The sequence below is a fragment of the Macaca thibetana genome, chromosome 12 (assembly GCF_024542745.1).
Source record: "Macaca thibetana thibetana isolate TM-01 chromosome 12, ASM2454274v1, whole genome shotgun sequence".
Classification (NCBI taxonomy): Eukaryota; Metazoa; Chordata; class Mammalia; order Primates; family Cercopithecidae; genus Macaca; species Macaca thibetana.
The window spans coordinates 119,898,567-119,904,301 of NC_065589.1; the positions used below are offsets into that span (position 1 = coordinate 119,898,567).

The 5,735-nt window shown below is 33.2% G+C and overlaps 1 non-coding gene across 1 annotated transcript; it reads left to right on the forward strand.

Moving 5' to 3' along the window:
- Positions 1 to 291: 291 nt before the first annotated feature.
- LOC126933298 (U1 spliceosomal RNA) lies at positions 292 to 450 on the forward strand. The gene has a single exon (XR_007718536.1). It is a non-coding gene; the product is annotated as a U1 spliceosomal RNA (small nuclear RNA).
- The last annotated feature ends 5,285 nt before the right edge of the window (positions 451 to 5,735 follow it).

Genomic DNA, 5,735 nt, shown 5'->3' on the forward strand with positions numbered 1-5,735 from the left:
TTGCTAATGTCTGTAGGATAAAAAGAAAATCTCTAACCTTGAAGAAACAGTAAATGCAAAATAATTAAGTCATGGAAATAACAATTGCTGCATTTCAGAATGTGTAGCTTTTGTTCATTTTCATATTACTGAATAATGATTGCATTTTATAAGTAGATGTGTTTGAAAACCTATCTATCATAGGCAAGAGTGGAATTACGAAGGGGATCACGGACTTCACATCTTAATCTTTAGAAACGAAATATTGATTTTTTTTTTGGTTTACTTTTTTTCCCCTTAAGAATCAGTCACATACTTACCTGGCAGGGGAGATACCATGATCACGAAGGTGGTTGTCCCAGGGCGAGGTTTATCCATTGCACTCCGGATGTGCTGACCCCTGCGATTTCCCCAAATGTGGGAAACTCGACTGCATAATTTGTTGTAGTTGGGGACTGCGTTCGCGCTAGAAAAAAAGGAAAGAATCAATCAGAAACTCTTTAGGAATATATGTGGAAAAAGTCTCCTTCCAACATGGGGATCTGCTTACCATCTTGGCAAAATCCCAAAAGAAATTTTCCTGACAGCACTATGGCCTTCACCCCAAACTGAACTAACTGAGTCCTTTATAAGGAAGGGAAAAGAATTTGGCCAAAAGTACTAGGGCACTAGCCCATAGGAAGAGGTATAAACAGTAACCAGAGCAATCCACTTCACTAAGAGCTTTGGCTTTCCTCCAATAAAATAAATCCCCAATTTTTATTGTGGCGTTCAAGACACTTTGGAAATTTAATCTACCTAAATTAATTTCCTTATCTGTTGCTACTTCTCTGGTATGCTGACCATACACAATGTTCCATGCTTTTATTGCCTCCTTTGTTTTTCTCATATTGTTCTCTTTGCCTTGAATGGCATCACCCAGCCATCAAAAGCCAATAAAATCAGAGTATGTGCAGAAGCTTCAGCATAGCACAGGTCTGAGCAGTCAAGAACTGGAGCTCAGGAGTTGCTAACATGGAGAAGCTCAGGTAAACATTACAGGCTTTAGGTTGAGATCTTGCCGGGAGTACGTACTGCTAAGAGTAAAAGTAAACAACAACAACAAAAATAGACAAACAACTTTCACAAATACTGAGACCCAGTCCTAAATCACTTCAATCTATAATTGGAATAAGGAGAATATTCCCTAACTAACTGCCTCCCAGAGATCAAATATATCCTCTCTGAAGGAATGATAGCTTCCTCTGGAGACTCATATTCCATTTATAATTTATTTATACAAAAGAACAGCCAGTCTATCGCACTTACTAAACAATGTTTCATTACATTAAGGAAGTATTGTTTTGTTTTACATTGAGAATGGTATTGTGGAACTACTAGAAATGAGTACTTATCTTTAGAAAAATAGACTGAAAAAAATTGCTAGGCATACCATGAGGAAAGATTACCAAGAGATGCTAGAAGACAGAGTAACTTAACATATTCAAAATAGTAGAAGACAGGACTGAAAATTTCTACAGAGTTGAAATCTATAAAAAGATCAAAAGGAAAACCTTCACTTAAGAAATATGCTAACTACAGTTAATAAGTAAACAGATGGCTTAAACAGAAGAGTGGGCATATCTGTAGAGGAAGACAGTATTTCAATAGAACATATACAGTATAAAGTATAAAGCACAGAAAGATAGGAGGGTGAAAGAGAGAGAGAAGTGTGCAAGATAGATAAGAAACATGCATAACTTGTGTCTCAGAAGGAGAAAAGAGAGAGGAGAAAAGAAGGTATAAATGGCCGAGCACTTTCTAAAACTAAAGAAAAATACCAACCTGTAGATTCAAGAATTTCTGCAAACCTCAAGTGAGAAAAATACTGAGTGAAATTCAGGAAGAAAAAGAAAATCTTAAGCTGGAGAAAAAAGGCACTTTACCTTTAAGGAAGCAACAATAAGAATGAGAGGCACTTCTCAGAAATAAAATGAAATAAAAAACCAATGTAATGGTCGCTTTTTTTTTTTTTTTTGAGACGGAGTCTCCCTCTGCCGCCCAAGCTGGAGTGCGGTGGCGCCATCTCGGCTCACTGCAAGCTCCGCCTCCCGGGTTCCCGCCATTCTCCTGCCTCAACCTCACGAGTAGCTGGGACTACAGGCGCCGCCACCACGCCCGGCTAATTTTTTTTTTTTTTTTTTTTTGAGACGGAGTCTCGCTCTGTCGCCCAGGCTGGAGTGCAGTGGCCGGATCTCAGCTCACTGCAAGCTCCGCCTCCCGGGTTCCCGCCATTCTCCTGCCTCAGCCTCCCGAGTAGCAGGGACTACAGGCGCCCGCCACCTCGCCCGGCTAGTTTTTTGTATTATTTTTTTAGTAGAGACGGGGTTTCACCGTGTTAGCCAGGATGGTCTCGATCTCCTGACCTCGTGATCCGCCCCTCTCGGCCTCCCAAAGGGCTGGGATTACAGGCTTGAGCCACCGCGCCCGGCCTATTTTTAGTAGAGGCGAAGTTTCACCGTGTTCGCCAGGATGGTCTCCGTCTCCTGAACTCGTGATCCACCCGCCTCAGCCTCCCAAAGTGCTGGGATTACAGGCGTAAGTCACTGCGCCCGGCCGTAATGATGGCTTCTTAATAACTAACAATAATAATTGATAAAGTAGAATTTAATGCACGTGAAAAATAGTTATTTCTAATGAAAGTGAAACCAAAACATTTTAAAACAAACATCATTAGAGATAACTTGGCATCGGTAAATCTACTGAAACACACTAAATAAAATTCTTCAGACCAAAAAAAAAAAAAAAAGATAGCATATGAAAACAAGCAACAAAAGAAAAGATGAAGAGCAATGGTGAGGGTAAATATGTGGATTAATCTAAATGAATCTTGACTGCATAAAATAAAAATCAGATTTTTATGGAGTTTTGTCTATACAAATAATTAAAATTATGCAATTAATAGCACTAAAGGAGGTGCATGAAGAGAATAAATAAAATTACAATACTTTAAATGTTTAAAGTCTTGCACTTTCCTAGAAGGAGTAGAAATACTAATTTTAACTACCTTTTATTTTCAGTTATACATATGAACTCTGTAGTTTAACAACTGAAAAAATACGTTGAGTTTAGAACAGAAAAGGAAATAAAGCAAACACATAATAACAAAAATAATTCGTTCAAAAAAGGCAAGAAACAAAAAAATCAAATATAGAACAGTGGGATAAATAGAAAAAATTAGTATAATTGTAAAAATAAACATGGATATACCAGAAATTCCATCAAATGTAAACAGACTAAGTATTCTAATTAAAAGACAAAGATTATCAGAGTGAATTTTAAGAAAATGAAATTTGTTCTACTTTAAAGAAACTCAAATGTAAAAATACAGAAAGGTTGACAATAAAAGCATGAAAAGAGATACAGGCTGCAAACACTAACCAAAAGAAAGTTAGTGTAGCTATATTACTCTCAGACAAAATTGACTTTATAAAATGAATTATCACTAGAGAAAAAGATGATACTCCATGATGATGAAACTGTCAGTCTATCAGGAATATATAAAAATTCAAAATTTGCATACACCTAGTAACAAAGTCTCAAAGTATTAAGCAGTCACAAAGTAAAAAAGAGAAATGGATATATCTACAATCATAGTAGGAAATCTTAACATGACCTTTCTCATTACCTGGTAGAACAAGTGGACAAATTTGGATTTGTAGATACTTTGAACAACTGCAGAATGCACATTTTTTTCTTATTCCTATAGAATATTAACCATAATCGAACATGTCAAGGCATAAAGCAATTTAAACAAGCTCTAAAGGGTTGAAATCTCACAGATTATGTTATTTGCAATAGTGGAGCTAAAGTAGAAATAAATAATAAATCAAAATCTAAAATTTTTTTCAAAGTTATGCAAATTAAGCAAAAACACATTTGAGTAAGTCATAAATAAAAGAAGATATCACAATGGAAATTAAATTGAATTCTAAAATGTGTGATGCAACAAAAGCTGTGCTTAAAGGGAAATTTATAGCACTGCTAGAGAAGCACAGTCTGAAAAGTAATAATTTAACATACAGTTCAAAATATCAGGAAAAAGTAACAGAAAATTAAAAGAAAGTCAAAGGAAGAAAATATTAAATATAAAAATATTTAAAAACATATAGAGAAGATGCACAAAAATAGACAATGACATAGTGAACAGATACAATTGGTACAATTGGAACAATACTATAAGGACTAATCAAAAAGAAAATTGAGAAAACATAAATTACCAATATCCTGCATACATAATTAGAAAATATAATAAAAGGAATGAATACTAATAGATTTAAAACGTTAATTGAAATGGACAAATTCATTGAAATCACAATTTATAAAATTTGCACTAAAAAATATAAAAAGCTTTAATAATCCAAAATTTATTTAAGTAATGTAATCCATAATTTCCAGCCCAGGTTGACTTCACCAGTGAAATCAAAATATAAAATTTTTATTTTTTAAAGAAAAATAATAATTAAACATAAAGTCTTCCAGAGAACTAACAAATAAAAATACTTTCTAATACCTTTTATGAATCTGTCTAAGTTTCTTATCAAAATTTGACAGGGACTTTATAAGAAAGAAAATTTAAGGGCCAATCTTTCTCCTAAACACAAATGCAAAAACCCTAGGCAATACAATAGCAAACTGAATTTAGTTATATAATATGCTAATACATTATATCCAAGTTGATTTATTACAGGGAAAAGTATTGTATAGCCTTTACAATTAATAAAATTTACCAAATTAATACACTTAAGGACAAAACTGCACAAATATTTTAAAAATTGAAAATTTTTTGATAAAATTTACACTTTAAATGTTAAAAAAATTTTAGCTAACCAGAAAGGCAAAAAGACCTTCTTCAATCTGTTAGATGGCACCAAAACAAACAAACAAACAAACAAACAAAACCATTTTATTTAATAGTGACACTGGAAAAAGGTAGGAAGCTCACTATCACCACCTATTTTCAACTTTGTACTGGAGTTCCTAGCCAGGGCAATAAAGAAACAAAATTAAATAAGCAATATAACATTTGGAATATAACATGTAAAACATCAGATATTCACATATTGTATCATTTTAGGTTAGAAACCCAAAGGAATCTAGAGTTGAATGATAAAAAGCTATGAGCACATTTATAACATTTATTGAATAAGGACCATGTAGAACAAACAATAACATATTTTACATATTACCAGTATAAAGAAAATGAATTTTTATTTAAAAAATGATATTTACAAGTCATTGAGCAATATTTATTTTCTAAGAATAAATCAAACCAAAGATACTTAAGATCCATGTGCTAGCAAACTACAAGACATTACAGAGAGAAAAAAATATCTGCTAAGTGTAGGGATATACCATGTTCATGAACTAAAGGACTAAATACTTAAATATGTCATTTTTTCCTAAATTAATCTATGAATTAAGAACCCTAATTAATATCCTTGCAGGTGTTTTGGTGGAAATTAATAAGCTAATTCTAAAATTCATACAGGAATATACCTGACCAAAAATATATAAGACAATCTTAAAGAAGAAAAAGTTACCATCAGTTATCAAGTTTTATTCTAAATCTAAAATGCAGTATAATATTAATGAAGAGATAGACAAGCACATTAATTAAACAGTATAGAGAATCCAGAAACAGAGCCACACACATAAGCAAACTAATTTTAATGATAAAAGTGGTGCTAGAGAGTAGTGGAGAATGATAGACTTCA